The sequence below is a fragment of the Ursus americanus genome, chromosome X (genome assembly GCF_024610735.1).
Source record: "Ursus americanus isolate L20-20 chromosome X, mUrsAme1.1.p, whole genome shotgun sequence".
Classification (NCBI taxonomy): domain Eukaryota; kingdom Metazoa; phylum Chordata; class Mammalia; order Carnivora; family Ursidae; genus Ursus; species Ursus americanus.
The window spans coordinates 120,763,502-120,771,973 of NC_142164.1; the positions used below are offsets into that span (position 1 = coordinate 120,763,502).

The following is an 8,472-nucleotide window of genomic DNA, read 5'->3' on the forward strand; positions in this document are numbered from 1 at the left end:
CTGAGATCATGACCTGAACCGAAATCGAAGGTCAGAGGCTTAACCAACTGCATCACCTGGACATCTCACTGCTTAATTATTTTATTAAGCATTTCCCTCCCCTTAGAATTCATGCTTGTGGATCTTTGCAAGAAGAATTCCAATGGAAAGTTTGTTTTTGTGTGTGTATTATTATTTTTCAATTATTAGGATGATTATTACGAAACTTACCCAGTTCTTCTGAACACTAACAAAATCCTTTTTTATTTCATGCCGCAAACAGGGTGATTTGAACCTGCTGGGGACAAGGAGCTGCACATCATCCCTGAAGAAGGGTCGTGTCCACAGGATGAGGACATCTCCGTATTCTATAAGTCCGGATGTATATAAAGAGACTGGATCTCCGTACAAAGTCACGGACCTGGCATTATTTAAGCAACTGGAAATTAAGCATCATTAAGCAACTGGAAATCTACTGCACAGTAGGACCTTTCGGATCATTGTTTTGTTGTAGATTTTATCTTATCTCTTAGTGTGGTGAACCTACTGTTGATATCTTGGTTTTCCTCATAGACTTATCTTTATAAGTTTGAACTGAACGTGTTTGGTTATAACCACAGATGGCGTGTGTGTGCGTGTGTTGCGCGTGTGTAAAAACACCATATGACTGGTGCACAGGAATTGTGCCGTGTTGTAAATCTTCATACTTGGCAGAGCCTATGACTTTTCTTTTCCAAATTGCTCTTCCAAGAATCTGGCTTTCTTGGGGACAAAAGCTAAAACGGATAAGACGTGTGCATTTTTTATCGTCTTATGTGCATTTTGTAGCTTGTGAAGAAAACACCACGCGGTGGTCCACATGCCCTCTTCAGTGCTTTGTGTCTGGTGACTGTAGGTCTTGAAACCGGAAGGGAAGAGAAGGACAGTTGAATTTGAGTCTGAGAATACCAATAACGTTGTTCAAGGAATGGAATGCAGTCCAGAAGTTTCCTGCGTCGCATCCAGAAATTTCATACTCCGTTGGGGGGTGGTGGGAGCAGGTGGCTACCTATTAAAATTCCAGTTGAGCTCTGTCTCCAGCAAAACGCGGAGCTAACAAATAACTTTCCGTGTTGGCTCAGTTGCACGGATGACCTTCATGCAAACATGGGTTTTTTGGTTTTTTTTTCAACTTCCACTGTGGGAAAAGTAAGAAGCAAATGAGCCACAGGACGTCAGTGTTCAGCGAAGTAAAAATTAATCTCTCTTGTTTCTGTCTTCATAAATGTTCAGTTTGGGTGTGTCCAGCACACTCTTGTCTCCTACGTAGGGCGGGCTTGTGCAGACTTCTTGGTGGCTGAGATTTTGTCTTTTCCTCTCTGGACCTGATCGTGAAGCTATCACGAAGAGCATCCTGCAGATGCTTCCCCCTTGGGATTGACTTAATGCAAGGCAGATGTGGAATGGGTTCCAGTGTGCATGTTGCTAGATGTGGGTCCTCTCAAAAAACGGGGCATGCAAAAGGTGCTAGGGGTCCTTGCTCTCCATGATCCGTTGCCTTGTCTTGTGCTTCTCTTCCTCATTCTGAAGTTTGCTGCATGAATCTCAAGGGGTTGCCCGTTCTCTGCTGACCGTGACTCAGCTGGACTAACAGAGTTGCTTACGTCTGTGATGTGTCTGGTTGTAGGGTTCAACTGTGACCTTCTGCAGGGATGTCTGTGCACTTCACTGCCAGAGCCTTTGGTGACTGCGAAGGGACATACACACAGACCTCCAGAACCCCTTCTGTACCCTTCCTTTCTTCCCGTGGTTGGCCTGAAAAAGTCCAGCTCCTTGGGCAGCGGGGATGGGAACACTGCATGCCCTGGGAGGTGTTTCAGTGAAATGGGTGCGGGGAAGAGGGAAACCTGGACACCCTCTCGAGGTTTCTCCAGCTCATGTGTTCTTGAGTCACGTTGTGGCTTCTTGGCCATCGTAGACATTGTTTTTCAGTGCTGTGCCTGGGAAGACCTTTTCTTTCCATGTAACCCTTCATACCTCTCTTCTGTAAGCACATCCGTGAATGTGGAGAGCTGCCGTGTGGGGAAGTCATATATTTCTTTAAGCAGTAAAATGTCAAAGACCAGGCAGTCGCATACCAGACTTGGCCAGATTCCACTCAGGAACCAGAAGCCTGGGGCTCAGCGTTGTAGAAGGTGGAATGGAGAACATGTGTACCCACCCAGGCATTAAAAGACCCTGAAATCAAATCCACTCCAGATTTCCCTCTTTCTCATGCATGACCTGCTCTTCAAATACACATTCAATGAGTAAGGTTAGAGGTACTACAAGATTCAGTAAAATAAACTCTTTATAACGAGTAACTCAAAGAAAAGACATTTTTAAAGGGCATGCCCTATGGACGTTCCAACAGAACGGTGTTTTCAGTCTGTACCAAGCAGTCCCTGTGCCGTTTGCATTAAGTAGGGGGCCATCACGGGCTACGAGTTCAGCATGAAGTTCTTTAACTGTTTCATCATTGACTATTACAAGGCTAAATCGGCAGTGTCTGTGCTCTGATACATAAACCCATGAGGGAAAGCAAAGATCTCACATCCTCTGATTTACAAAAGTCAATTATTATTATTTTGGAGCCTTGTGCTTAAAAAAATAAAAATAAATGAAACACCTTTCTTGAGCACGTTAAAACATTGTATGTAGACACACTGACCCATATGCATATCTTCGGGTTTAGTTTTCACTGTCCCGGATTTTATATAGGATATGAAAATAGCCTCAAGAAAGCATGAAATGCAATGCCTTAATTTTGGACAGATAGGCACGCACGCACACACACACGCACACGCCAGCATTGGAATGCACACATCACATGGTTCTTTAAAAACATTGTCATCGGCCATCAGCCATGCAAAACAAATTAAAAACTAAAAGGAATTCCAAGGATACCAGATGGTGTTAACCTCAGCCTTGCCATTTCAATATTCGAGGTGGCACACGCCATGTGCTAACGGCCCGTGGCTGGACTGTTAAATTAAGCAGAGTGATGTAATGCAAAGACTGATTTAATCAAAAGGAGTCCCAGACACATGGGACACTTACTATATATAATTGAAAAAGAGTTTATTCGGTGGGGACACTCTGAAATCTTCAGATATCTGATTAGATACCTGTGTCCAAAAGTCGTATGAGAAGAAACATCGTGGAAATGTTCGCAAAATTTGCATCAGGAAAAAAAAAAGATAGGCTTCTTTTGTTCTATGCAATTTTACGAGTTGGCAATATTTTCGTAAATACAAATACCAATTAAAGAAAATCCTCAGGAAACGCATGTTTTGCAAATTAAATACGTTGGGGTGGGTGGTGTTTTTCTAAGGGGATTGTCACCAACCCGCTCGAACACACATCTGCAAAGTTAAGAAGGAAATTAAATCACAGCTGGCCATACAGCATGTCCTCCATTTGCGTTGGCCAGCTTCCAATTCTTGCAGAACACACGTTAGAACCCTGCTTGGCGTAAACGTATCTGCTGTGGCAATGGGCACATCGCGATTTCTGCGGTCGATGAGACGATACGTCAAAGCCCAGCAGCAAGATCCGTGCACCCAGCTCAACGTCCTCATGATGCTTTCATACTCTTCTTCCCATCCCTGCCCACCCACCTGTCCATGAGCGTCTGGTAGTGTCCTGTTTTATTCTGTACTCCCTACGTAAAGACTTCCTTGTTACCAACGACAGAATCACCAGTACCGCTAGACAGTCGCGGGATGTGGGATGCGTTTGCCATTTCTATGTATGACCTAAGCTGCCTCTAGATTTTGGACCACTTTAACTGTGAAAACATGGCTCTGTGCCATCCACTAAAGACCCCAGTTTGCCCCCACTCTCTGGGCACCGAGGGCTGCCCACCTCCTGGGGAGCGCTCCGGGCTGCGTCAAATCTCATGACCACGTCAAAATTCTCATTCTAGCTACTTGGTTATTGTAGTGCAGGGAAAATTCTTGGTTGGATTTTTCCCCCCAACCAATCAATCGTACATCCCAAAATGAACAGACTCACAGAAGCCCCTGACGGCTCCCATGGTGGAGACTGAGAATGTGACGCCCGAGTTCTTTTTCTGGTGGTGCATCCACCATGTTGGGCAAGTCCTGTGTACCTGTACCGTGTGTCTGTGTTTCTTACGGAGGCGAGAAGGCCTTCGCTTTACTTCACCTTCAGGGGACGATGTCCACTTACCAAAAAACAAGAAGACAAGCACATGAACTGTTGTGTTAATAATGTATTTGGGTAGTTTGGTGTGTGTGTTGGTGGCGGTGGAGTGCGGGAGTGGTGTTTTCACCAAGCGTCGCGTATTCCTATCAAGTGTGCTTTGCAGACCCCGTGGGCTTCGCAGTCTTTCGTAGTAAAAGGGAAACGCTCTGTCATGCTTTCCTATAAGTTATTGTGTTGTCATGCATTCTGTTGGGCTTCCCTCGGCTCTTCCCTGGTGGACGCCGCTGTTAATTTAAAGTAAAAGTCATTACATGTGTGTGTGAGTAGATGGGATTTCAAGCCTTTTGACACTCAGGGCGTCTTGTCCTCTGAGGCGGTTCTTCAGCTCTGCAGAACGGTCGTAGCTTCCTTCTTCCTTGCGCTGTGCTGCGGGCGGCCTGGCGGGGTGGCCCTGGGTCGGCCGTGGGATGCCGCAGACACGAGACGGAGTGCCTTTGCAGGTGTGGTGCGCCCCGGCGAGCCCGCGCTGGGATCCCTGTGGGGTTGTCCCAGCTTCTCACTTGGAAAAAAAAAATAGTCTGTTGCTAATTCTTTCAATTCTTGCACAATGAAAATCACTGTGATTTGTATATATACCCTAGGAAAATTGTACTGCTGCCTAATTTATGTAATAATACTATTCATTCCAGGTTTGTTTAATAAAACTTTGTATCTTTTAAGACGTCTGATGCTGGTCTGCTTCTTTGGTTATGGGGCAGGCTTGTCTGTGTTTATCTAGTTCAGGGGTCAGCAGTGTCTCTTAATCTTTAATTTTTTTATCGAGGTGTAATTGACATACGGTATTAGTTTTGGGTGAACAAATAATGATTTGATATCTGTGTGTATTGCAAAATGATAACCACCATGAGTGTAGTTAATAATTTCCATCACCACACATAATCGTGAACTTATTTTTCTCGTGATGAGGACTTGAAATTCTTTCTTCTAAGCAAGTTTCAAGTATATGATAGAAGATCATTGTATCTTTTTCTGCAGAGTGCCAGATGGTAAATACTTCAATGTTGCCAGGATACACAGTGTCTGTCGGGAGCACAAAAGCTTCCCTAGATGATATGTAAATGGACAGGCTGTGTTCCAATAAAGTTTTATTGAAACAAAAACACAGTTCAGGGGCCGGATTTGTTGCTTGGGCCATGCTTTGCCAGATTCTAATCCAGTGCCTGAGGGTGACTTTGCACATTGCCGTGGCAACTTGTTAAAAAATGTGCCGTCATCAGCACTGTCCATAAATAAGCTCCTTGATTGCACGTTCTCTTTACTCACATAGCTTGACACCCGGCTTTCCAGGTCACCTGCTGCTTGCTACAAATATCCCGCCTTTATCACTCAGCTCAACCCGTGTAATCGATAACACGGACAGCACGTGCTACAGCCTGGTAGCAGGAGTCCCAGCGGACTGACGGTCACACAGGAGCCTGTTTACCTGGTGACTAAGCTTGTCCACCTCTCCTCATGGAAACCCCTTGCAAGAGGGAATCCTCAGGGACAGGCGGGGCAACTGAGGGTCTGGTTCCAAACCTTCCAGATAGGGACGGCTCCGGAATTTCCGTAGAGTAGGTGCTTAGGTGGTGACATTCTGGTTTGGGAGAAGGAGTGGTGGGTGTGTGCACACGTGCGTATACATTTTGGGGAAAAATCAGAGGGTTCTTGAAGGACTGATAGACATGATCGAGGGAGTGTGTCCTTGACTTTTTTTGGATGCCCCCATAGCTCATAGGGTTTTTTCCTTTTTCTTTCTTTCTTTTTTTTTTTAAACCACACATTCTGTTCATCCAGGTCTCACTTCCCCAGAAGCCATGGTCATTTTGCATTTTTGTTAAAAGGATCTGATAACCTTGTCCCCCAAAACAGTAAGGAAAAGATCTGTATGTATGTATCAACTCTTTTTTATCCACTCATTCATTGTTTCGGTATCGTGGCTGTTGTAAATAACACCGCAGTGACCATGGGAGTGCAGGGATCTCTTTGAAAGACAAATGGAAACCACAGTGAGGTGTCACGTCACCCTCATTAGACGGGCTGTCATCGAAAACAAGAGGTAACAAGCGTTGGTGAGGATGTTGAGAAACTGGAACCCTCGTGCACCGTTGGCGGGAACGCAAACTGGTGCGGCCACTGTGGAAAACAGTGTGGAGTGTCCTCAAGAAGTTAAATACAGAACTACCCTACAGTAGAGCAGTCACAGTACTGGGTACATGTCATCATCTAATACTTCAGAATACTGCCAAGTGTAGGGTATCTGTCCACTTGAAAGGTAGCAGAATGGAGCCTGAGAAAGACTCAGGTACTGATTGGAGATCCCACAGTTCGTCCATCTCCGAGCTCAGATTTAAGTACCTTCTGGTTCCTGCTCATTCCGATGACCCATGTGACATTTCCATAATAAAACTAACAAGACTTAAAGAAACTAAGAACCAGATTCTCTGTGTTCTTCTGATGAAAACACGAGATGCTGTATAAAACTCAGACTCTGAAGACCGTCAATGACTGTATTTGTGGGAGAATTTCGGTTTTGATGCTTTGCTTTGCTTTACGTAGGAAACCGATCTACTTAACCTCTGCTCAGTCAGCCGATCCGAGGTCTATTTTCACGGGCCAGTCGCCTTCCAAAAGTCCATGCAAGAAACCATCTTATAAATGCTGTGAAGCTACAATGTGACATAAACTCTTTTCTCGTTGCCGTAAAGAACACAGCATATGAAATCTACCCTCAGCAGAGCGTTCAGTGCACTTTTCCGGCGTAGCTGACGGTAGGCACGGTGTGGACGACACATCTCTGAGACGTAGTCATCATGCAGAACCCAGACTTCATGCCCGTCGAACAACAGCCCCCCATTTCTCTGTCTCTCCCCCAGCCAACAATTGGCCAAGGCGGGGACCTGCCCACCTGGGTCTTGAATTTCACCCGAAACAATCTTCGTTCTCAAGGACATGATGGAGAAAAGACTTGGGCTTTAGTATCTCGTTATAAGCCTCTGGCTTCAAGCCCGGTGCAAACCCAGCTCTTACAGTGCCCTTGGGAGCAATGTCTCAGAAAGCCACTGGCCGAAAAACGATTCTTCATAATGAATCAGAATCTGTGTGCAGGCTGCTTCAAACAAGTGCCTTGGAAAAAGGGCAGGGGAAGCCCCACAAAAGGCAAAGATTCAAAAGCAAGGTCAGTCCAGTAAGTGGGAACTGCGCAAAGGTCACCCGCCCCTCACGGATGTCAGTTCTTGTGGTCATTCTGCAGCGTGCTGAGTTTTGCCGAGGAAAATAATGACCCAAACGTCTGAAACGCCAGGATGGGCAAATTTGGCGTGATGATAGATGCGTTTTCTTTCTCATGCGTTCCTTTGTCTCTCCGACCCAGCTCTGTACCATCCCTTGTCTTAAGGCGAGTGGCCCTGGCAGATCGAATTTGGGAAATCTGTGCTGCTTTCAGGATATTTTTTTTTTTTTAAAGTTTATTTGAGGGACTCCTGGGTGGCTCAGTTGGTGAAGCGTCTGTCTTCGCGTCAGGTCATGATCTCAGGGTCCCGCAATCGAGCCCCACATTGGGCTCTCATCTCAGTGTTGAGTCTGCTTCTTCCTCTCCCTCTCTGATCTCTCTAGCTTTCACTCTCTCTCAAATATATCTTCAAAAAAATTTTTTTAATTTATTTGCGTAGAGTTGGCACGGAGTGTAACACTACATTGTGCACATACGGTGCACATACGGTGATCCAGCTTCTCTGTATGTTACCGCCATTATGCTCAGCGCAAGTGTGCCGCCATCTTGTCCCCGTACAACGCTATTACAGTACCTTTGACTATATTCCCTATGCTTTGCCGTTCGTCCCCGTGACTTAGTCTGTAACCAGAAGCCTGAATCTCTCACTCCCCTTCTCCCATTTTATCCATCTCCCCCCGCCTTCCTCTCTGGCAAGCGCCAGTGCGTTCTTTGCGATTATGGGTCTCTTTCTGCTTTTTTTTTCTTTTTAAATTCATTTGTTTAAGATTCCATATACGAGTGAAATCATGGTATTTGTCTTTCTTTGATTTATTTCACTTAGCATACGTGAAATGGATCGCTAGGTCCATGCACGTTCTCTCAGATGGCAAGTTCTCATCCTTTTTGATGTATCTTCTTTCATCCATTCGTCTATTTATGGACACTTGGGCTGCTTCTGTATCTTGGGTCTTGCACATAATGTTGCTGAACACATAGGAGTGCGTATATCTTTTTGAATTAGTGTTTTTGTTTTCTTTGGGTAAATAGTAGTG

At 45.3% G+C, this 8,472-nt stretch overlaps 1 protein-coding gene across 1 annotated transcript in view; it reads left to right on the top strand.

The window, feature by feature from the left end:
* PRKX (protein kinase cAMP-dependent X-linked catalytic subunit) overlaps positions 1–4,886 on the top strand; it is an 83,542-nt gene extending 78,656 nt beyond the window's left edge. Inside the window, exon 9 of the mRNA XM_045813668.2 lies at positions 263–4,886. The gene's annotated coding sequence lies outside the window, so the exon portion shown is untranslated. The remainder of the gene's footprint in view (positions 1–262) is intronic.
* The last annotated feature ends 3,586 nt before the right edge of the window (positions 4,887–8,472 follow it).